This window comes from Eulemur rufifrons, chromosome 2 (genome assembly GCF_041146395.1).
Source record: "Eulemur rufifrons isolate Redbay chromosome 2, OSU_ERuf_1, whole genome shotgun sequence".
NCBI lineage: Eukaryota > Metazoa > Chordata > Mammalia > Primates > Lemuridae > Eulemur > Eulemur rufifrons.
In genome coordinates, this window is record NC_090984.1 from 55,947,903 (window position 1) to 55,972,540 (window position 24,638).

Here is a 24,638-nt window from a genome sequence, read left to right on the forward strand (position 1 = left end):
CACTTCTCATTCTGAAGAGGAAAAATGACTCATAAGCATGCATAAAAGCTCAGTAAAACAATGCTGTTATTACTGGCAATTATTTTATGATTGTTTTAGTGCCATCTATATGATGAAGTTAAAAATCTAAGTGCATTACCTACCATTTTCTGCATACTTGAAACAGGACTGCAGAGAATAATCTGCCTTTGATGTACTTTCGAAGATTTGGCCATCCCAAATGGTGGACTAAATAATAAGTCCTTAACCACATCAGTGTTAAACAAAAAAATTACAGATATTTAAACATTTAAAATTGATATGCCTAAATATAAACCCAGACAACTTCCAACCAAAATCCATCAACACAATGTGAAGGGCATATATAAACTTATCATCTAAAAACTCTCTCTATTGTAGCAAGTGAACACAGTAACAGAGATTCATGATTACATAAACACTGGGCTCAACCTGGAACTTTGCATGAACAGACAGGCTAATTTTTCTTTTAACTGTGAAGAGAGAGGCTTTACGTCTAAATACTGTAAAATTGAAAATAAAACTTGTCTTAAAAATTTTTTTAAATTAATTTTTAACTATTTTAGGAAATATGCATTCTCCCTGTAAAAATATTAAACATTACAGATAAAGTCCCCTCTGATAGCTCTCTGTGTCACATCCACCATCTCCCCCAACACACATACATAGCTCTCTTCCAAGACTCACCTACTGTTACCAGTTTGGGGTATATCCTTCCAGAATTTTGGTGTGTCCCTGTGCAAACATCCAAGGTTTCTCTGAGATTGACACAGAGAAGTAGACTCATTTGCTTATCAGGGATACATAGTTTTAACTTATCTGAGACTATCAAATTGTCCTCCATAATGATAGTATCATTTTATACTACTAAGGACCAACAGCTATTAATATTATCAAGCTGTTTAATTTTTGTATCTCATAAATTTTGGTACAAATCCTTGCTTATATATTTTGCAAATGTCTTTTCCCACGCTTTTGTCTTTTGACTTTTTTTTTTTTTACAATGGCTATCATTTATAAATACAGAAACAGTCAAATTAATACATATTTTCTTCATGTCTTTTGCTTCTTAAATCACTTGCAAGAAGGCCTTTTCTATCCCCAAGGTCATAAAGATGTCCTGTATTTTCTGATAATATTGCTTATATTTTTGGTTTTGCTTTTGTCTTTTTACATTTTTCATTAGGAATCTGGAATTTCATTTTCATTTGGAATTGTGTGAGACAGCACTCTTTTCTATTGGAAATGGATAAGCACTGTTCAAACATCACTGATTTTCTAGAAGAAAATCAGAGTATCCAAATAATGCCAATGTTGTCTGGTCCTCTCTCTCAGGTTTAAATGCATCATTTCTTTTTCTTTCACATTGCTCTGGTTAGGGCTTTCAGCTACCTGGGTAAAGTTGACCCATTCGTGTTTATTTGATTATGGACATGTTTGGATTTATCTCCACCATATTTACTTTGCACTTTTATTTACCAAACTTTTTAGCTATTCCTTTTCTTACCCTTTCCTGACTTCTGTTGGATTCAAAAAATTGTCTTTCGTTCATTTTTCCTTTACTGGTTTGAACATGATAAATTCTAACTGTTTGACTACTGAATACATTTAAATATTAATACCCATAATATTGTGATCCTAAGGGTATCTAGAGTTAATTATATGTTAATGCTAAACTCGAAACAATATAAAGGCAGGCTACCATTCCTTTCTTGCCCTTGCCAAATTTTATGGTCATATCCCAAGCCTTATCCCATGTTGATATCCATTGAAATTTTATTTCCAGATTATCAAAAACAAATGCTTTACACTTTTATTAATATTAATAATGCTTTAACTATTATTTTATGAATTTTTTGCTCATTCTACCTTTTACCACTCCACTTCTTCCTGATCATTTTCTGTTTGAAGAAGTATAACTTCAAGGGCAGATCTATGAATACTCAACTTTCCAGGCTCTGTGTTTCTCAAAAGAATTTATTTTTCTAGTTCACTTTAATGATAGTTTGGTTAAATTGTAGAATTCTAGGTTCCAAATTTTTTCCCTCAGAATTTTAAATGTATTGCTCCATTTTTCTTCCTTGTATACAGTGTTCCTGTTGAGAAGTTTGTTGTCTAGCTCTCAAATTTTTTTGTAAATCCTTGATTTCTCAAGTTCATTATAAAGAATAAAAGGTGTGAATATACATGCATTTATCTTTCATTGCCTTTGTGGGGTCTTTTAATAAAAGACACATTGTCTTTTCATTTCTGGGAAGTCATTTCATATTATTTCTTTGAGTATTTCTTCCTCTCTTCTCTTGACTCGTATTAAATAGACATGGGATTATATAGACTAAATTTCTGAATTCATTTTCTACATATCATCTCTCTATACTTTAAATCTATTTTTCTCTTTATGCTCTACTCTAGAAGTGTTCCTTGATTTGATCTTTCAGCTCACTAAGTTACTTTCCAATGATGTCTATTTTACCCTTACTCATACATACTAATTTTTTGTAAATTTCATCAACCAAAATTTTCATTTTCATGTTTTCTACTAGATTGTCTTTTATGGAGGTGATAGCCTCTTGTAATTCTCTGAGATTATAACACACACAAGTTCTGAAGACTTGTTCTGCCTACCACTGTGTATTTGTTGCGTTTCTTGGCTTTCCTCAACTGTTGATTTTGGATGGTGAAGCAACTTTTGTAGTTGAGTCTCACCATTGGGTACAAGAGTGGGATATTACACTGCAGCTTGTATTCTAGTTGTCTTGAGGAGAGTAGAAGAGGGGACAATGCTTCACCAGGCAGGGTACTCCCTTGTATCCTGAGACCCCATTCGCTACTCAAGGCACTGCTCTGTCTCTCCCACCAAGAGCCCCTTTCATGGTCCTGTCTCAGAGACCAGAGACTTTCAATTGTTATTGCCTACTCCAAGGTATGCCCAAAGGGGCTGTCACTGCAGAATGAGAAAATTCCTCCAAATGTTGTCATTGCAAGCAATTGCTTAAATCTTGAAACTCAAAGTTTTATGGCTTTTTCCCCTTAGATTCTATGATGATAAGAGAGTTCATGCATGCTTTAAGTATTTCTTAGATTTTAAAACCAAATAAAATGTCAAAGTAGTCATCTTACTATTATTATCATAAATAATGATGTGGTGGTATAATCATAATTAACTGTTTAAAAATATACCTATGTTAAAGGTACTATGTAACAATAAAGCCCCAACACACACTATTCCAACTCAGACTGGTGGCCTAGTCACACCAACAGTACAGAATGCTTTATGGGTTAACTTCCCATTCAAAAGGTGTTCTTCACAAAATGGGCTTCTCTCAGCTGACAAGGGGGGAGGCATAGAGCCTGGAGCTTTAACATCCCACTGCGAACAGAGGGAAGGCCACGTTGGAGCTGTGTGCCCTGCCAAAAGCCATGTGCTCCCTCCTTCTTTACGGTTCTATAAAATGGCATCTGTGAGTACATAAGGTTTCACTGAAGCGCTGGACACGCACACAGATTGAACATGGACATGGGACGTCAGCAATGCCACCACCGACAGAGGGCGAAACACAGTCACTGGGAGGACTGGGGTAGGAGCAAGAAAGCAGGCATGGGCGGGGAAGGAATTGTTAAACATCTTTGGTCACGTTGTCATTAATCATGTTATTTAATAAACGTGCACACCATTCAAAAAGGGACACATCCATGTCCTCCATGCCATGAAATGGAAGTCTGCTTGGGTAGGAGTCTGGAGTCCAGTGGTGACGTGCGAAGGCTCAGATTCTCACACAGGCTCCTAACGCCAACACACCACACGCAGGGTGGGGAAATCTCCACGTGGATTTGACAGATTATACCAGAAAAACATTTTTTTTTTTAAAAGTAGTTGAAAAACAAAATTCCCTTCAGACAGGGCTCATTTGAAGGAACACACATTAAAAAGTAAAAACATAGCTCATTTGTAAGGATCTCTGTATGTCAAATCTCTCTCACTATGCATTAGTTACAGATAGGTAATGCTTCATAGTTTTTCAAACATTTTCAGAAACAGTATTGTTTATCATCAGAAAGACAAAATATTTATCAGAGGCAAGTCAGACAGGTTCATGTACGACACTGGTCAATTATCTCAACCATCTGACCACTTTCTCCATCCCCTGCACTGGCTCTTCCTCCTCTTGAACTCTGAATGTGCTCGCGCCCCCAGTGCTCCCTCTTGACTCTCTTCTATCTTTATGTATTCGCTATACACTCAGCTATCATTTCTCTGCGTGTGAATCTCAAAAATCTATATCTTCAACACGAAACTGCATTCTCAACGTCAGATTTGCATTTCCCCTGTCCTGCTGAACCTCTTGACATGCATGGCTGTCCAGGAGTGCATGTTATTCCCTGAGTCCCTCACCACACACAGATCTGTTCCTTTCATAGTCGTCTTCACATCAGTAAACAGCATCACCATTCACAGACATGAGCAAAACTATATAGTCTTGGCTCCTCTCTTTGCTTCAACTCCTGCATTTGAATCCAGTTTCTGTCCTTTCTACTTCAAACGCATATCTTGATTTTAGTCATACTTTTCTATCTCAATTTCCCCCACCCTGGTCTGAAGTGCTCCTTTTTCACCTCAGCTACTTCAATAATTTCCTTACACAGTATCAACTCTTGCCCCTTTCCATTTACTTCCAACACAGCAGTCAGAATAATCATTTAAATTATATGTGTAGTCATGTTACTTTTAAGGCTCCCTATAGAATAAAATCCAAATTCCTTCTCATGACCTTGAGGGCCTTGCCCAGAGAGCTGGCCCTAGTTGTGTTAGCCCATTTTAGTGTCTCCGTACGCCAGGCTCTTACCCACCTCAGTGCTCCACCCGTGATATTCCTTCTGCTTGTGATATTTTTCTCCACGCTTCCTATGACTGGATCCTTTTCGGGCTTAAATGTTGTCTCTGCAGAAAGGGCTTCCCACTCTTCCATGGTGGGTTTCTTAAAACCTTACCCCCTATCAAATGTCAACTTTCCACAATTTGTAATTATGCAATGGGTTACTTATTTGCTTTTTTTTTTGTCTCTTTCTCTTGCTAATTATAAGTTTATCTGATTTGTCCATGACTATATAAACTGTGCCCAGCACAGTTCCTGACACACTATAGACTCTCAAAAATCAGCTGAATACATTTCCTCTATTCTTCTATGCACTGCAATTGTCCTACCGTATAGCCATCTGTTTAGGATTGGCTCTCCCCATAAGGCTGTGAGATCTTTAAGCCAAGAAACTGTCTCTTGCCTTTGCTTGGCACAACATCTGGTACATTGTGGGCCCATCCATAAAGGAATGAATGGTTAAGATTAGGTGCTCGGGAGTCTTTTCTTCAAATTGTATTAGACCTAACATACAAAACCAGTGTGGCAGATATTGTTTAGAGTACATAGTCTTAGAGGTTAAAAAACAAACAAACAACCCCCCCCACACACACACAAAGTATTGCCAATAATCAGAGCAAACTGTGGATAAAGTCTGTTTGGAAAACAAAACTCCAATGATAGAAACAGGTTTGAAATAGTAGTTAGAAATCACTGAGAGAGACTCAAGGGAGCTGACTCTCCCTTTGGATGTCCAAATCTATCACTGACAGCAGCATGGTCCCTGCAGAAGGAGTGTCTCTTAGAACACTGCTTCTCTCGTATGTCAAAAGGGCCTAAGGGTTACTTCTTTTACAGGGTGGTAGAAGGACAAACGAGGTGATACTGTATCAAGTGTTCAGCAGCCCACTGGAGAAAAAGCTCTCAAAGGAGAACAGAAGACTCTCCAGGGACCCTGCTTACCGCAGCCTGGGAGGCCACATGCCAAGGGTGAAGGTGTTGAAAAAGACTGACATCAAATTCCTTATGGGGAAAACTGTTTCCCTGAGATGTAAGGGCTAGAGTGGGAGGACAGGCCAAGAAGGTATGTTCAGAAACTGAGAGGGTTGATGCCATCAGTTCAAACCCAAGGAAGATTTAGTGAGAAGAGAGCATCAACAAAGTCAAAGGATCGCAGGGAAGCACAAACCAATTTAATGAGAAACCAGAAAAGCAGTGAGAGAAACAAGGGTAGTCGCTTCAGACATTCTTCCTGATCCACTGCTGAGTCCAGACTTCTTGCTATTTAACTCTAAAGCTTCGCTCCATTCTTAAGTCATGCCTGCCTGTGAGTTTACTTTGGAGGTTTTGTGCAGAAACCAAGACAGACTCACTTTCTATTAGAACACTAGGTGATACAGCACAAAATAATGCCATTGCAATACTCTAGGTGGCTTCCAGATAGCAACAAAACTGTGGAAATATTTTTCTGTATGTTCTTCCCAGTTTCTCTAGTGCTGGCTCTTTCCAAAGCTACTCATTCTTATCTTCTTTAACAACTTTATAGACAAATAAGTTCAGAAAACACAAACGTTTGCCTGCAACTGATGCATCTGCCCTGTCCTGAAACTAAATAAAACTGGAAGGGAATTAGAAGAGAGGCTGAAAGGATGGCATTTCTCTCAGGCCTGCTGCCATGTCTCCATTAGGTTCTGGGTATGTGTTTATTTTTATAGTTCCCTGTCATGAATAGATGGTGTGAGACAGAAGTCTGATTTCCAAGGCTCATTTTACTGAGTGGGCTCCAATCAATCTTTCCAAGAAGAAAGATGGAAAATTATGGTGCAAGCAGCATTACTGTCCATCTAGGGAGCAAGGAGAACTCTGGACCTCAGCCACTCACAGGCTTAAACCATCATTTATGAGCAGAAAAATGATTGTCTTTGGGTCTCAGCAGCATTATTTTGGTCTGAGTTTGTGGCATGAAGCTCCAGCAAATCACATTTGGCTAATTTTACATTCCCATCACTTTCACATATGGATTATCTCCTATTGCATTATTTACATATAAAAAAAGAATGCTTGAGGAATCCTGTCCTTCCAGATGGAAAGCATAATGTATAAGAAAGTAGCATTAGTTTTAATATTTGCACCACTTCCTAACAAAAGAGTTCTAGTCATTTCACGTTATTGTCTTGTTCATCTTTCCAGCACCTCAATGAAGAAGACAGGATATACAGATTACAGGCTGTCCTTTAGAATGAAGCCACAGAGTGATGTGACTAATTTAAGAATATAAAGGGAAAGAGGTATAGATAAAGAAAAACACGGTTTGTTCACACAGTGGAATAATCTATAGTGGTTACAAGTAATTAGGTCCATATGTATCAATATGGATGTAGATATTAAAAATTAGGAGGTAGAATGATAAACCCAGGATGAGTCATCCTTTCTATCGTACTTTTCCTGCCTTCCTGTAGAAAGGCAGGATTTCTTTTTAATTTGGTAAACTTAGATCACTGAAAGTCATACAAAGGAGAACTCAGTTTTCTAAATTAATGTTTAAAAAGTGATTTATTGATTCTTTATCATTTGGTATCTTCTTTTCTCATTGGGTTTTTGTAACAGTGAATGGAGTTTAGCCTGGCTATAAAATCTAACAATTTGGATAACAGTTCTGCATAACATCTACTGCACCAAGATGATTCAAAAAAGAGGCTAGTAATTTCCCCCGAGAATGAAAGATAAATATTTGTGGTTAAAATATTGTCACGACTCTCAGACAGAAGGAGGGGTTTAGGTCTACCACTTGGCTCATGCTCCCTCTTAACCAAACTGTAATTTTTCTGTAACCTAATAAAATTACTGGGGAAAGAAAGCATGTTCTCTGACTACTAGGAATATTGACACAATAAAGGAAGATTTCAGTCATTTCAATGTCTTTTACCTAAGGATTTCAGAATTCCTCCTAGGGTACTTTATGGCATTTCCCGTGAACAGGGAGAAAGGTAGGTAAAACATGATATTTACGGGTAAGTGACCTAAAGCAAACCTCTTTATCTGCTGGCACCTTTATATAAGTGCTACACATGAGATGTTTTGTCATCCCTTAGAGGAAAGACCCCGGTGGATGGCACAAAGGCTAACATTTGCTTACTTGTAGCAATAGTTGGCTATTTGGTCACAAACTCAAAATGCAATGTGTAAGAACACAGAAATAGGATAGCAAAACTCTAGCAAATTGAGAAAAATCTTCCTTTTCTGCTTTCTCAAGGTTGATTCTAACTTAATATCGATGTAACTAGCCAAATATTCAATACCAAAAATTCGTTATGCAACATCTAGTCTAAGATGTCACAACAATTTGTGAGACAAATCTGTTCTTCTTACGAAGTTAAAAACACACACTCAGGCAAAAGTTCTGTCAACCTTACAGCTCTTCAGAAGTATACACCCAGGAGGACTAGGCAAGCCATCTTCTACTTTCAGCTGCTAGCGTTGCTAGCTGGTGAATAACATGGGCCGCATGATAGGGGGAGTGGGGGGGATAGTTTTCTAAGATTGAAAAATTTCCTCCAACTTACACTTTAATTAATATTAAGGACTCCATATGTGGCTGCTGGAGTGGAATGGTGGGAATTGAATCAGCAGTCCATGCCTTCCTTTGAGGCCAGTTTCTTAAAATTGGTTCTCTGTGCCTACATTGCATGAGCTGAAAGCATATGGATGCAATCACATTCTAATACACCTTATTTGGTGTAGATATGGACTGGGGCTATTGTTTCAGCTTATGAAAGCAATAAGGATTCTCAGACCCCCACCAATGCATGTAAATCACCCTTTCATCTGTTTAAAGGCTAAAATCCATACGTGATGAAAATAGTTATAACTATCCTGTTGCTGGTATATAAAACCATGTTCTACATCTAGATATAACTCTCCAAGGTCTGAGATCCCAGTGGTGAGAAGGAAGAAGAGATTTAGACAAAGATCCACCAAAAACTGTAGGGAGACACATTTCTCCCATGTGGCAGAGTTAGGAGGTGTTGAATCCAAATTTTGTCCTTATGTAGAGACCTTATGCTAACTGAAAAGAAGAAATGACTATATAAGCATCACTGTTATCTGCAACTCATTTTAATGTTTCCTTTATTTTTAAAAGCAAATGGACAAGTAAAGGGAACTTTACTTTCCTAAGTTGTAATACAGGATCCCACGTTTGGGCTGCCAAAATTTCAGGGATCTGGAAGGCCAAAGACTAGAAATAAAATAAATAATCAAAATTAAAAATAAGTAAATAAAGTTACTGGATAAGGACTGTCTAACAAATGACAAGAGATAGTAAAATCTTGTCATTCTTGTGTCTGACTAGACACTGACCATTAGATAAAGACAGATATTTAAAAAATAATCACCCTGACTATGCAACAATTGTAGGAGGTTGTCACCCCTGACTCATTGTCTTCCATTCTTCATTAGTTTGTTGATTTTTTTCCTCCAAATCACATTTTTGGTCTTGTTCTTTTAGAAAGAGCTTGATTTTCTTTTTTAAATATTGTTTTCATCTCTAGATGAATTTCCATTTATGATGGGATTTCATTCCATTTATGATCTAAATGAGGAGGTACCTCTTTAAGTTCTTTCATTTTTTTTGGACAAAGTCAACCTGTACTGATGGAGCACCCATTATACATTAATCAGAGAGGATCCTAAAATAAGTGAAATAAACACCTTTCCTCTCTTATTAGTTAAGTAATTTCTCAAATATTTAAAAATTGAGAGAAGTGCCATAGAGGTAAGAAAAAGAGTGGCAACTATGTCAGTAACAGAGGAAAGCTAATTTTCACAGGGGTAAGTCTAAGGAAAGCCCTGTATCTCTGAAGAGGGGTCACATAAACTGAGATATGGAGGAAGGGGGACGTCAATCAGGAACAGGAGCAGTGAGGCCCCGGGAGGGTTCCAGACAATGCAGACAGAATAGGAAGAAGGGTGGATGTGGAGCCCTGCAGGTCTGGAAGGCAGGATCTGGTCCACCAAGTACAGCTGGTTGTACCCTCTACATACCCCTCATCTCTATGATCTCCCTCCACTTACTCCACCTCTCCAGCCCAGGCCACCCAAATCCCACATAGAATCCTTAACTTGTCTATATTGGGGACCTCCTTGGCAGCTAATAGACCTGGCCTATCTGAGTTCAATTTCCTCATTTGTAAAATGGAGATAATAATGGTGCTTTCGTCAAGGGCATTTTAAAAGGAGAAATGAGATATTACTTAATATCAAACCTGGCTGAGAATATTAAATAAATGTTAGGTAATGCTATTTTTACTATTATTAATAATATGTCACAAATATCATAGAAGCTTGGGAAGTTTCCATAAAACAGATGGGATTTGAGGACAGTTTTGAAGAGTATATATTCCTTGCCTAGAAAAAGGGAGGTGGAGCTGGTTCTCTAGGCTCAAGGAGCTGTGTAAGTGAGGCCTACACAAGGCTGGGGGAAAGAGTGGCAGGTAAGGGGGTGTGTGTGTGTGTGTGTGTGTGTGTGCGCGTGCGCGCGCGAGGCCAGAGAGGCAATAATAAGACTCACGAGACTGGAGGAAAAAATCTTGGGGAGAAGCAGTAAGCTTGGACAAGTAGGCTAGACACTACGAACATAACCTCTCAGAGAGTGACGCAAATAATGCACTCATGCAAATAATCCCAAAGAATGCAGCCTTTTTTTGTTTTTTTTTTTTTTTTTTTTTTAACTAACTTCTGATTTTTAGTGAGGAAGACTGGGGGTGGAGAAGGGATGCTTGTCCCTATTGTCAGTAAATAAAACCTTCTGATGGGGAAGAATTTTGAATATTTGCAAGAGAAGTTCAATGCTCTCCAAAGTGAGGGGGGGAAATTGGCATCAGGGATTTCCATTTACCTGCCTAGAAATACAGGGCCTCAATCTATGGCTTATTTGAATTTTTGCAACTCTTTAAAACGTTATCATTCCTGAGGGATTGATGGCTCTGTTGAAAAACTTTTCTGTTCCATAGGTCAGCACCAGACCAACACCACAGGGTTCCTGTGACCGCTTATGATTTGAAACACAAACTCAGCCTTTGCATGTTTTTAAAACATCCCTATAACTATGAGTTGTTTAAAAATAGCTATCCCCCAAAGAGTTTATTTCCAACATCTGACATGATTGCATTTTGCAGCTATTTGTTATGTAAATAATGGTAGCAGAGGAGAAATATGAAAAAAAACATTGCCCCTTCCCAAAGCCCGATGGAGTTAATGCTTTTGTTAACTCTGGATTCCAAGTCTGGGGGTTGTTTGTCTGTTTGTGGTGTGTAAAATAAAATACTATATGCCTGCCTCAGCTTTTCTTCTGATGTAGCTGCAATCTGAAAAGGAACTATTGTTCCTCTATGGCTTCTCTTCCCTAGTTTTCCTTTGCCAGACAACTGTGCTTCAGTGTGGAGAAGGGTTTAAACATGCTGGCTGTTGAGATGAGGCTTTAAGTGTTTTCAAAGCAGAGGGAAGAGCTTTTTGAGATGATGATTCAAGTAGTGTTTGAAACTGCCAATAATCCAAGGCCTGATGATATAGGAGCTATTTGCTGAAGCTTCTATTTCTTCATCTCTCCTTACTGCCCCCGGGTTGCCTGAATGTGGCGCTTTCTGATATTTTTTGTGAAAGATGGGAGGTAAGGCAAACTATCACTCTTAGATTTGCCAATGGAAGAAAAGCAAGGCACTGAATTTTTTACCCAAATTTTGTCCTTCCAATACACCACCCTCTCCTTCCTTCCCCACTTGACAAACCCTCCCCTCTCTCCCCCTTCTCTGCTCCCTTCTTCTCCACTCCCTCCCAACCCAATCATTTGTTGAATGTCCACTGTATGCTAGCTTTCTAATTTTTTCTCTAATGGTCATATTGTAGGATGTCTTCCCTCTAAATGGCTGCTACCACTTCTACAGCAATCCTAGGCTGTAATTTTTCTCTTAGAGAATAAGTAGGAAAGACATAATGAAGAGGAAAAAAATGGTTTTGGTCTCCAGTTAGTGTAACTGATGGGAGGAAAGGGCTTGGGTTATGGGAATGTCTTTGGAAACAACAACTGTTTTGCAAGGAGCTCATCTGGAGAAGTGGGATGTATCCCATATTGATGAGGGAGAAGACCTACAGAAAGCCAACTAGCATCAAAGTAGGCCCCAAGCCTAAGTGCAGAGGAAGTGAGCCTTCTGACTTGGGTCATCCAATATGCCTTGGAATGAGCCCCTAGAGGTGACAAGGCAACATCCCAGGGAGCAGTCACATGACTGACCCAAAAGTATAGTGAACTTTGTTTGATAGTTACAGATGAGTTAAAAGATTAACAAGTGTGAACATTTCTCTGAAACCTGATGAGATATCCAAGCATCTTTTCTCCCGAAGGTCCCCAGAGGTCATCTTTATGAAAGTTAGTAGAAAGTAACATTTTCATACTTTCCTGTGTACTGTGATAAACCAATTGATTTTTTTTTTTAACTCTTAGGAAATGATCTAAGAGTTTAAACATAGTAAAAGTCTCAAGTTCAACCTCTGGAATCCACAGGGAAAAGGAATGTGGGCATTTTCATTTAAATATGAATTTTCTCACTCCATTCTTACTTTCTTGGGCTCCTTCATAAGCCAGGATCTTCTACCATTTAATATAATAAAAGGCAGATGCTTCTCATACTACAGCAAGATTCTGAGAGAGATAGCTCTTCATAATTTCCACCCTGACTCTTCATATTTTTTTTCTGATTCTTAGTACCTCCTGGCATTTATTTCCAACAGTTCTGTTTGATCTCCCCCACTCTGGTCAGTTAAGCTCAGACCCCAGCATGCCTATACTGCCATACTCTGATGAAAACAAATCACACTCTTGGATGGTAAACTTCCCCTCCTTAAACTTCTGTGTTTTTCTTCAGGAAAATTAGAAACATTATATTTATGTCCTATCAACCATGACACTGGATCCAGCTCAGGATCCTCTGTACCTTGACCAACAAGCTGATGGCGCTGCCTAACTCATCTCAATCAATCTCTTCCTCCCACAAGGCTTGTGGAGCAGAAATTGGTCTTCCTTGGTTTTCAGTAGCAGCAAACGGAAGACACAAGAGCTTAATTACATATGGAAATATTTCTCATCCCATGTTATCTCTGCTCTCTTATCCTTTCATTGCAAGCTACTTCAAGGAGAAAAAAAAAATAGATATATAAAACACAAACAAAAGACAAAGAACAGAAGCCCAAGGCCCAGATCAAGACTACTAACGGTTTGCCAAACAAAGAAACCCAATTGCCCAGCTCTATCCATTTTATTCCTCCCTCTTCCCAGATGCGGCTGAAACTTACCTCCTGCCTGGCCCTCTCTCACTCACACCATTATTATTTTCAGTGATTTTTTTTTTTCTGTTTCAAGAAAAGGCAGTCTCATCAAGAAGTGAGCAGATCAAGGTAATCTAGGTGGCACTTTTATTTGAACAAATACTCTTTCATCTTTTTCATAATTCAACTGATCTTGAAAATAGAACTACCACCTAAAATGGGGAGAACCTAATCACCACTGACTACTTCGGTTAATTCTAGAATGGGTGTTTCATAGTCACTGCATAGAAAAGTCTGAGGCTTTTTATTAATTTAAATCCTTCAAGATTTTAACATTATGATACCAAGAACTTAAAAAGTTTTGCCATAAACAAAACTGCCATGCGGTTGGCATTGTGGCTTTTGGACACTCTGAGGGAGAAGGCATCATCTCCGTTAGAGTTTGTGAATTTAAATTAGGTAGGTTTGTTTGGAAGCAAAGCAGCACTGGGGAACCCAGCCCCTTTTGTCTTACAAGTACAGGGCTGCTCGCGAGCCCATGAGGAAGGGCTGGAGGAGCACATGGATGTCACCCGCCTGCCTGGGATGTGCGTCAGGCCCAACCACGTAATCACACACACTCGTGCACAAGGGATAGCAAATCATTCAGACAAAATGAAAATTGATTTTAAATAAAAGGCATCCTTATTTTAGTTTATTATTTTTTTTCTAAATCATGGCTCTAAAAAATAAACTTAGGATTATTTTCCTCTTCCAAACTGAAATATCATTTTTCTTCCTGGCTCAGACCACCAACCAGGTTTCTGCCACCAGAAGTGGGGAAAATACTGGATATCCTTTGAGGAAGCCTCATTGGATGCCCTATTACTCCAATTTCCAAAGCAAAGATACTTGGAGATACAGACACATTATTTTTGTGTGTGGTCTAAGTTGCAACCTCAAAAACTTGGCAGTTTTCTCACCATGGACTGTGATTTCCATGATGTGATGGTTTATAAGAGTTTGTTTTTAAATCAATGCTATGGGTAATTCCATGGGAATACTATTTCAATCCCCCTGAATTGATAACTTTTCCTTCTTAAGTGTAACCTTGGTGTTCAGATGACCTTGAGACACAGACAAAAAAGATTCCCGGAGGAAAACTCTGTCTGGTGCAAAGGGGGAAGGAAGAAAGTGAAGCTTGTAAACTTATGGAAATAAGAAAGAAAGCTTTTCATATGTTGTCCTTCACACTGCTCTTTTATTTTATTTTCATTTAGGAGCACTGTTCACATTTTCTTCTATTTCACTGGTTCTATTTATTATCGTTTATCATAACAATAGTTCAACTACTAACTCAGCTTTATCCCAGCCACTCCTTTTCCCCTTATCTTTGGGGCTAGTACTATAAATGGCCAGATGCTCTCTCCCCAGAACCAAGTCCTTCATATTTTTCTACTTAAACTGTATACATCTTACAAACTTTGCACTTAATGAATATGAAACTTTCCCTTTGGTGAAGAACAAGATGATATACCCACTGCCTGAGCACATGTCTCCCTGGGTCTCTTTATTGTACATTGAATCAGTAAGAAAGTCTCGAGGCTTTATACACCTCAGATATCCTGATGATGAGGCAAAGAGGCTTCGATTAACATGAGAACTGCATGAGCTGAGTGGGTCCATCTGGGATAAGGCGCTCCGGGGACAGGGAGAGTGATGGCAGGATGCAGCCGATGTCCGTGCTGCGCCATGACACTCCAGGACACTTTGTGCCTTTCCCATTTCTCTTCTAAGTTCCTCATTAGAGAGTACTCATAAAACCAAATGAAAATGGTAACCCTTTTTTCTCCAAGCTTGATAATAAATAGCAGTAGACAAATGCTTTAACATTGTGAAAAGTATGCAGTGAGATTTACTCCTGTCTTCTGGGCAGTCTTTGGGTGAGTTTGAGTCTGAGACACAAACATGTGCTCAACCAAGATGCACGGGGAGGGCTATGCAACTGCCAAAGAACGACGAGATGAGAATACTACCTCCCGAGCCCAGAGGTGAGGCTCCTCCTTGAGTTACTTTCACTACTGTCGCTCCGTGATCACTTCTGATCATCATTCTCCACTCTCCTGGGTACTGAATCTGGCTTCTGTTGACATTCAGTACTCATCCTCTTCAATCTCATTGCAACATGAACATGTATTAGCTTCTTGCAATTTTCTCTCCTTAGCTTTCATGCAGTGCACTACCTTAGGTCCTCTGTTTCTTCAGATTATTTCCTCTCTCCATCTCTTATGCTACGTTGCCCACTCACACCAATTCTCTCCACTGCTTTCTTCATTCTCTACAGTCTCCCACCTTCAATGCCAATACAGCTTTACCAGTCACTGCTTTGAGTTGATCCCCCAGCTGGGAGTGTCAGACTCAAGTATCCATCACCTGCTTGTCACATTATTTCATATATTCCCAGGATGCTCCAGACCAAAGTCTCTTCAATGCATGTTCATCTTCCTGTGTTTGTTTTATCTTCTAATGGTACTCTATCTTTTCAGTCACTTAAGCTCTGAGTCTGTCGTTTTATATTCCCATTCTGTCACATATAATTCCTCTTATTCATCTATTCAATATATATTGAGTGTACATCCATTATGTGCCAGGCACCGGAGATACAGCAGTGAACACAACTGAGAGATGGTCTCTGTCTCTGTGGAACTTACATTCAATCAGTTGCCTAAATCCTAGAGACCTGGCTTCTATAACGTCATCCGGGTTCAACTTCTCTTATATTTTCCCGTAACATACACCTTAGTTTAGATCACCATCACCTTTCCCTTGTATTACTGAATGCTTCTTAAATGAATATTCTGCTTTTTTTTTAAATCACATGCTCAGTCACAGGAATTTACCACACACTTTTCTTCAGAATGACGTGTAGGCAAATACGTCACTGCATATGCACACCCGACTTCTGATCACTGTCCCTCCTGCCTCCAGTTCACTGGACACACTGTGGCCGGTATCACCTTTTTGTTCCACAGGTCTGATCACTTCATTTTCCTGCTGGAATCTTCAATGGCTTCCAATTACATAAAGTATAGACCTTTTGGCCCAGAACTCTCCACTCTCCACAATGCTGACACACTTTTTCATCTCTTACTACTTTTCAAATTTTTCCAACATAGATATATAGAATGTTGAAGCTAGATGGGACCTTTGGAATGCCAGTGCCCATCACCTTCAATTTGTAAATTAAGAAACAGAGGCCAAGAGAAGTGAAGTGCCTAAGGGGTTAGGGAAAAGCCCAATGTGGGACGGAGCACTCAGACGTGGCATATAAAAATGGGTAGAACCTGGGAAGATGGGAGGCTCTTGGCCAATCTATTTGTAGAATATTATTTTTAAGTTTCTAGTTTTGGGGAATATATCTCGATGTCTACAAACCATTGTTACCTATCAATTCAGTCTTCATTGCCTCTCTGTGTCTACTTCCTACCTTCCTCACCCTCTTTCCAAAGTGATTCTGCATGTGGCTGTGCCAAGAGCACCTCCCAGTTCTGTCAGTGGCCTCCTGCCTTGTTACCTTCCTCTGGAAATCTGACCCAAAGTTTGGTTTTGGGCACCAAGTTTGAGATATGTATTTGGCATCCAAGCAAAGACGTCAAATAGGCAGTTGGATATACTAATCTGGATTTCAGAGGAGAGGTACAGGCTTGGTAATCACCAGAATCAAGATGGTATTTGAAGCCACGATGAGATCACCTGGCAAGTGAGCAGAGCTAGAGAGAGAAGAAATCATACACTCAGTCCTGAAGCCCTCTCATGTTTAGAGGTTGGAAAGATGAATAACCAGCATAAGAAGTGGAAGAATATCCATGAAGCAGAGAGAGGACAAAAGAGGGTTATGGCCCACAAGCTAAGAAAAAGAGTTTTCTAAAGAATTGTTTGACCAACTATATCAAATGCTGCTAAAAGGTAGAGTAAGATTTTGTGTCAGAGGTATGGGTCCTTGAGGCTAGAATTCGTATCTGATTCATCACTTTTCTTCTCAGGATCTCACCTACAGTAGAACAACCGAAAGACAGCTGTGACTGGTCGCAGATCAGGATGTGCTCTCTGTTGCTTCCTTGCCCATCTAGAGATGCCCACCCGAGGGCAAAACAGGGGAAAGATGACTGCGTCCACAGTTCTCACGCCGAAAGGATCACCAAGTGCTCTTGCCTTGTCCATGTGGCACGAGCCAGAGGCACTCCCCCATCTGGAGAACTTCCAGGGTTTGGGGAGGTTGAGTTGGAGGGCTGGGGGAGGAGTGAAAGCAAGGAGCAAAGTGGTGAAGGGGGAAAAAAAAACAAAAACCAGAATGTTCAGAATGATGCTGGGCAAAGACAGTGATGCCTGAACATGAAAGAGTCTGGAGAGCAAGTCACAAGAAACCAAAAACATAAGGAGGCAGAGGGGAAGCTGAGAGAAAACAGAAAGCTATGAAAGAAGGCAGAGAAAACTGAGGTAAGAGAGAAAAGAAAATTAAAAGCAGAAGGAGAGAAAGAAAAAAAATCTGAGGAGGTGATGCCAACGTCTGGAGAAAGAGCGGAGGAAACACGATGCCCCCGGCTCATGCTGAGAACAGCCCGGTGCTGGGAACCGAGGGACTGGAGTCTGATTTCTCTGCGCCTCAAGAAGAGACAAATGGCAGATTGAGAGGAGCCTCTGGGCGTTTTGAATCCAAGAAGAAAACATACTGCGCAGGGTGAGATGCTCAAGTAAACACAAATGACAGCAGCCCCGGGCTTACAAGTGACCTGACTGCAGGCTCAGTCCTCTCCTGGCCTCCAGCTTGTGTGCACAACGGACACGGCTGCTTAGAGAGGGAGGGCAAAAACCTTGTTCAACTGGGTGACCTCTCTTGTCAGCATTTGGCTAATTAAGGAAAGATATTACCTACAGATCTTTATGTCTTGGTCCTATTTCCTGCTCGTTAAAAAATGGTTTAATGGGAGGAAAAATCAAGGCAACAGAATCTAAATTATTATTTTTTCTCCAAATGAGCTGAGTGGCAGTGGTTGCTGTTGCCAAAAAATCTTGAACAATAGGATTGTGACACGAAGACTGAAATCTAAACAGCATGAAGAAATCTTGAAAGCCAAGCGGTCCCCATTATCTCATGCTTGCACGACTATAGTCCAAAAGATGAGTGATGATTCTCCATTTGTGCAAGCAGAGCAGCGGTCCAAGGCCCTGACAGAGCCACTAATTGCCCATCTGCTTGTTTACACAGCCCAAGATGGTGACTGGACAAACAGCTCATTTCCCTTGAAACTGGACCAAACTGGGGGGAGCCTGTGATATGTGACAGCGGAGGACTCGGAAGAAGTCTCCTGGGAAAATGCCTCCAGATCAAAGCCAAGGACCGGCGAGCCGAGCAGAGACTGGCTCCATCAGCTGGCCGGCCACAAGCTGCTTTCAGTCCATCACTTTCTGCACCCCGCCCACCCCAGCTCAGCGCTGGACCCCCACTCCCTGAGGTCAGGAAATTTTGGGATATTCAGATGAAAGAACCAACCAGGGAGTGTCAACACCATGCTAACCTCCAGGCCTTGGCAGCTGAGACCATTCTGTTTAAGTGAACCTTTCAGCCTTTTCAGATTTCCCCTGACACTTAGCATTTGCTGCACTGTCTTCCATTTTCGTGTTCTCATCTCTCAGGCTAGACTCTAAGCTACTTGAGGACAAGGAATTGAAGCCCCTGGATTCCACAGCAGGGCGCTTTGCATGTGAAGAGCCATTGGCCAGAAAATGCTCATGGTTGTTAATGATGATTAGCATCTCTTAGCATAGTATCTATATTTTTTATTTGCCTACATCATAAGGTTGGTTTCTTGAGACAAAAAACCCAGCCTTCTCAGTTATACCCTTGGTAGACTGTGGAAATCAATAATGGCTGGTGCCGATCAGAGTCCTGGAAATAGGACTGAGAGGATTCTCTTGAGAACCTATTTCTCCTCAAAATAAGATTGGGTTTTAAAAAAAAAAATCTATCTCCCTACTGCTTAGCTTGTAGGTATTGTGCTAATGTGTAGCAATACAGCCACGAAGTAGGAAGCAACAATAAAAAAAGTATTTGCTAACTTGCTTGTAATTATCTGGAACTAACCATAGTTATACTGAGGACTGTATACGTAAGGGGGAGGGAGATGTAGATTGGTAAGTCAATAAAACCAAATTCAGATTTTTCCCTCTGAGCATTTAGAGAGCCACATATAAGCAATGTTATACACTAGCATTGAACAAAACTGAGAAGTGACCAATCCTCCCAGGGAGGAGGACTACAGTGCTGGAATCCAAGGCAGAATGGGGCAAGGGGCAGCCTGGGGTCTGTGGGCAAAGCCCAGTAGTCCCAGTCTAGCACGCTGCTCACCCATCACTTTGGCCGTCTCTCATCACTGCTGTGCCCCTGCCCTGGGGGAGCATCTGTGGGGCAGACTTTCCCGCTGGAGCGACTGTGGTAGTGGGATGGCAGAGAAAGCTGGAGGAAGAGATACCTCTTTTCTGGAGAAGGCTGGGGAGTGGGTCACCTCCAGGATTGTCATATTCTCAGGAGGAGCTGTGATGTGATGCTACTTGAATTGCTAGCTGGAGAGAGCTGTTTTTCCTAGGTTACTACTAGAAGAGTGAGATCATTTGGTATTAGCACCTTAAAGATACTACTGAGGACATAACACTATGGTTGAAACCTCTAATCTCAGCACATAACTTTGCAGATGACTAAAACCACTAACCACTTTGCTTCAAAACTAGAGAGGCCATGTGAAAGGCATTTTAGATCCTGTGGGTTTCCACACACAGGCAAGTTGCAGGGATCCCGGAGCCTTGGTTATTAGAGTAAGCATCAAGGCAAAGACGGCTGTGTTGGGGGGCCAAGCAGTAGTCTGCAAAGGAGACCAATTCTTGGGATGACCAGGAGGGAAGGGGAGCGTATGAAAATGGAACAAACATGAGAGAAAGTTGTGCCGATGAATCGGCATGCCCCATTACTACAGAGCAATGAGCGGACTGTAATTGTGGGCAACTGGAATACTGGAAGAAGAATGTGCACACAACTGGTTAAATCCTAAACAGTGTGAGAAATTGTTTAAAGGAGAAAAGATGATTCCTCACTCCGCCCTCCCCAATCTTTGGAAGATACATAGACAGGAGTGTCACACAATACAAAAGGTTTGTATTACACAGAAGCTGTTGCTCAAGGAGAGACTTACAGACAGGAACAAAATTTAAAAACAAACAAACCACCACCATTTATCACAGTTTATCCAGCCAGTGGTTTTCTTTATCCCTTTGGCATTTACTTTAGATACTTTTGTTTGGAATTTCCCGCCCCCCCTTTTTCCTGACAGCTCATTGATCTTGGCTTGGATCATCACAGTTCGTGGGAAAAAATATAGGCTACTCTTCTAGCTTGTTCCTTCTTGGATGTCTTTTGGATGTTGTCCATTTAATATTTTTGAGAAACAGAGATAGATCCACACGCAGTGTTTGGATCAGAGTATACATACTGTGTCCCTGGAGAAGAGGTTCCATAGATCCAAGAGAATAATCTCATTATTTTAAATTAAGACTTGTGGTATTTCAAATCGACCCACCTGGAACACGTAATTGAAGCTCATGAACTTTAACATGAATTCCAGATTCTGGTTTCTTATCTATATTTTCAGGAACAGAAAATTGGTATATAAAGTAACTGAAAGAAAATTATTTTCAATGTGATTTAGAAGTGGCTTTTAACTAGTTCTACACATTCCATCACTTCATCTTAGAAAAAGTGGAGTAGAAAACCGCAATGAATGAGACCTTATATTAAGTCCCAGGAAATATATTCTGGCTGATGGCGATGGGTCTCATGTGCTAAAATAGGCATGTATCATGGGAGTCACTTTGGGGGACTGGGTCTGTGAGGCTAGTATTTACGAGGCTGTGTATTTCTTCTCATGTAGTAACACAGAGGATGATTGAGGAGAATGATAAAATCCCATTTCCTGGAAATACCTTCTATCCTAAGAAGCTACGAGGACCAGAACAAACAGATCTGTATTTTGCTATTTATCTGACCCTTAGGGACAATACCAACCCCTTTTCCTAGGGTAAGCACTGATGGTCAGCTTTGTAAATCTTGATGGACCAAGTCAAGCAAAAGCCAGAGCCTACTAGTTAAGAGACCAGATAGCAAGAGACCACAAAATCTGAGGATCAATTATACACTGTGGGAACAGACGTTATGGATTTCTAAAGCCAACAGGCTATAATCTCCACTGGCAAATAAAAGTTCCAGAGGCAAAGACTGTTCTTGCTCACCATTGTATCAATAGCAAGTAAAGCACAGGGCCTAGAACATATAGTAAGACCTCAACTAATACTTAGTGAACAGGTTGAACAACTTTATCTGTGCTAGCATGACATAGGGTGCATAGTTGACTGGCTCACATTTTAAGCTGGTTTGGTGGTCACAATCGCCTTATGGTGTTGGTGCTATTACCTCTATCTTTGAGATGAGGGAACCTCAGCCTTGTTTGTATAAAGTAGGTTTCCCAAGGTCAGAAAGCTAGGGGAAGGATTTGAACTCAGGTTAGCATAATTTTAAAACCAGCCCTCTGTTCACTATAGTCTCCCAGGAGACTACGACAGAAACAATGAAAAAACAATTTGAAAGAGATGCAAAACCCACTCTTTGACTCTTACCCAGGACTATCTAGCTCCATTAATTGCTGTCAACACGCTGGAACCTATTTCACCACATGAAGCTCAGACCAATTACCATTAATGCCACAGCCATGACTACAAACTAGGAACCAATGCCAAAGGAAGCTTAAATTAAAGAAAGCAGATGATCATGCACATATATTATGTTAGCAATTAGGCTTAATCCTAGAGTCAGGAAGCCAAAGGGAAGATATTGAGAGAAGAATAGTGCCCTCCTGGGAAGAACAGCAATTTCAAATAGATTTTTTAGTGACTTTCTACATTACCTACTTGAATGTATTACACTCCCCTAGAATTATTATATTATAATTACTCCACATTTTGCTTATTTCAGCAAGGACATAGGATGGTATGATGAGCTCAGTAGGCAGATGGTTTAGTTATTTCAGTGAATGATTTGAATGTCAACGAGTTGGTGGATGCCAGGGGGAGGGTGGAAGTGGTGAAGAGCAAAGGTCCTGATGCCTGACGCTGAGGGGGAACAAAGATGAGCTGTCAAGGACCGGCACTTCAAGACGCTAAGCACTTAGGTTTTGCTAAATTCATGAAAGGATATGAGCTGACACTGTATATCTTCTATAGTGAGAAAACCACTGTTTATCCATGTTTAAAACAGTTCTGATCTAGTCATATATATATTTTAATTTTCAGGAGAAAAATGCTATAAATAAATTAAAACTTAAATAAAAAAATGGTGGGGAAAGGTAGATCTATTTCTTCTTAATTCAAAGGATAAAAAAAGGATTAAGGAATTAAATGATCATACCCTCTACCCACAGTTTACAACTTTTTGAAGCCTCAGTTTCTCAAAAAAAGGGAAAAGCCAATTCTCATCCTTCTCCCTATCTGCTAGAAAGTGGTGTTACAGTAATTAACAGTTATCAAGGATCATTAAAGTTGTTCATCCTAGTGGCATATACTGTCACTTTCCATCACTGTTAGCAGTTGAGACATGGTACTCCGACTTGGAGGATCCCAAGGATCCTGTGTTTGCAGTTCAATTCAGCAGCCACTAGGTGGTAATATTGTTGATTTGGGTAGGACAAGGTGTGATCCATATTGCATGTCTTCTTTAATGGAATTATGTACATGCTTTCTGTCATTAAGATGTAACTACAGAAATTACAATTCTGCTTTAACATATTTACAGTATTTGAATGGTGAAAGACACAATTCCAGAGAAGAGCTCCATGCATATCTGGTGCCTTTTTAATTTATGCTAACTCTACTTACCTTTCACTCAATTTATATACAGGATGATCTTTAAATTATAACAAAAAGAGGCTTCAGGTCCTAGAGAAATCCAGTTTATATACATTGCTTTTGGATAACTTTTAGAGGAGATGAAAAAGAATGAATATGACTTTCTTTCTAGAACTTAAGACCTTCCTCTGTAATTAATAACTATTTGCCACTTGTACTTGGAACCACTGCTTTTTGCACCATTGGGTAGGTAAAACATCTGTGATTAACTTTCTGAGCCCCATCATCTGAGCCATTTGATAAGATTGTAACAAAATGAGAACATAACAGCAGCAGTGGCTGATATATATAGTGCTGGGCTCTGTGCTAAATGCTCTACATATATTAGTCCTGGGCTCCTAAGAGTGCTGCCACAATTCCTTTAATGCAAAATGGACTCAATAGAAGAAACAACCTGTATTATTTGAAAGAATAAAGAGCTCCTTCCAGAGTTGGACATTATATACAAAACTATTGTATAATATGTATTCTGCAAAATAACTCCCAAAAGGCATGTGGGTGTTAAGTTCATCCATCAGGAAGAAGACAATAACTGAGTAAGTCAAAGAGAAGTCATGTGACAACAACTGCAATCAATCATTGACTAAAACCTTGCCATAGTTGTCAAGAATCCAAAGAGAAAGTGGTGGCTGGGCCAACAATTACATGAAGCAATTTATTGTGAAAACAACTATTATGCAAGATGCAGAGCTCAATGCTGATTCTGTAAACTACTTAAATACTTGTCACTGCTATTCTTTATCTTTACAAATTACAAAGGCAAATTTGTTGTTGTCACTGTTGGGGAAGATAAAAGGAGGACTCTATTAGGACTCCGTGAAAGGAGTCCCTGAGGTTAAGTGACTGACCAAGGTTAAGGAAAGTCTGCTATTCTGATGCTTTTCTCCTTTAGATGGTGCAAGAAAAATGCTTATTTCTGTTTACCTACACGAATCTTATTCCACAGAGAAAATAAGTGATTTTCCAAGTTATAAGTATAGCACAGTAACAACACTGGATTGAGATGACCCTGATCTTGAGTAACTGAGACCCTCAGGCTCAGTTTCCTTCTCTAGAAAGTTAAAAATGACAAAGTCAGTCTCAAAGGATTGCTGCAAAGATTAAATGAAGCACTATGCTTTGACTGTTGTAGTCAAGCAGCAGACCCCTCTATCCCCAAACTGAAAACTCAAGAGGGAAATTTTCAACAAATTGGTATGTTTCACAGAGAGTGGTGATGGGACAGTAAGAATGCTGTAAATACAATGCACTGTATTTATTAATGCTTTGCAGTTTACATGGTGGTTTCACCTGTATGTTCTCTCATTTCATCTTCATAACGACATTGTATAGTAGATATTACTATTCCTGTTTTACAGACAAGAACAAAAAAAAGGCTCAGAGAAATTTAAAAGGCTGCCCACAGTCACACAGAAAAGTTAAGTGATGAAGCTAGTGTTCAAACCTAGGTCTTCTAACTTCAAG

General features: G+C 39.9%; 1 protein-coding gene and 1 non-coding gene across 3 annotated transcripts in view; both read right to left on the reverse strand.

Annotated features, from left to right (window-relative positions):
* Positions 1–24,638, reverse strand: part of FMN1 (formin 1) — a 353,923-nt gene that overhangs the window by 47,915 nt on the left and 281,370 nt on the right. The gene's annotated exons all lie outside the window — the stretch shown is intronic.
* On the reverse strand, positions 16,047–16,116 carry LOC138381139 (small nucleolar RNA SNORD63). Its single transcript, XR_011233068.1, has one exon. It is a non-coding gene; the product is annotated as a small nucleolar RNA SNORD63 (small nucleolar RNA).